This window comes from Lupinus angustifolius, chromosome LG09 (genome assembly GCF_001865875.1).
Source record: "Lupinus angustifolius cultivar Tanjil chromosome LG09, LupAngTanjil_v1.0, whole genome shotgun sequence".
NCBI classification, from domain to species: domain Eukaryota; kingdom Viridiplantae; phylum Streptophyta; class Magnoliopsida; order Fabales; family Fabaceae; genus Lupinus; species Lupinus angustifolius.
In genome coordinates this window covers 2448500-2449181 of record NC_032017.1, presented here as the reverse complement: position 1 = coordinate 2449181, position 682 = coordinate 2448500, and the positions used below count along the sequence as shown (strand labels likewise).

The following is a 682-nucleotide window of genomic DNA, read 5'->3' as shown; positions in this document are numbered from 1 at the left end:
GGCCAGGTAAGGTTTTAATTTTTATATTTTCAGTTTATTAAAATATTATGTAATAGTTTAATACACTAATACCATACTAATCTTTTGTTATGTTTTTTAGATCAATATGAATCCATATGAATGTGTAAACTAATCTATTGTTATGTCTTTTGTGAAGTTTGGTAATATTTTAATAGCATACTAATTATTTGTGATATTTTTTAGATCAATGGTGGTCACAATTTGGATTTAGTGCTCCTATGGTATCCCAATTAGCTATTCAGATTTTGAGCCAAACAACATATTCTTCTGGTTGTGAAAGAAATTGGAGTGTATTTGAAAGAATACATACAGCGAAGAGGAATAAACTGGAACACAAAAGATTGAATGATCTAGTCTATGTGCACTATAATTTGAGTTTGAAAAATAGGTTTGTTTTTAATTAAGTTTATGTGCACTATAATTATGTAACTTTTGTTTTGTATTGATATATCATAAGTATGGATTATGTAACTTTTGTTTTGTATTGGAATTTTAGGGCCATTAATAAAAGAAGAGCACTTGATCCTGTTGACTATGAGAGTATGGAGAACATTGAGTTTTGGATTACTGAAGAAGAAGAAGAAGCTACATTGATTGATTATGATGAAATAGAAAAAATGTTCTATCATGACTTGTCAAATCCAATATATGATTTAACAAA

At 27.4% G+C, this 682-nt stretch overlaps 1 long non-coding RNA gene across 1 annotated transcript in view; it reads right to left on the bottom strand.

The window, feature by feature from the left end:
- Positions 1–682, bottom strand: part of LOC109356727 — a 24013-nt gene that overhangs the window by 22102 nt on the left and 1229 nt on the right. Inside the window, exon 2 of the long non-coding RNA XR_002108776.1 lies at positions 590–606. This is a non-coding gene — a long non-coding RNA (uncharacterized LOC109356727). The remainder of the gene's footprint in view (positions 1–589; positions 607–682) is intronic.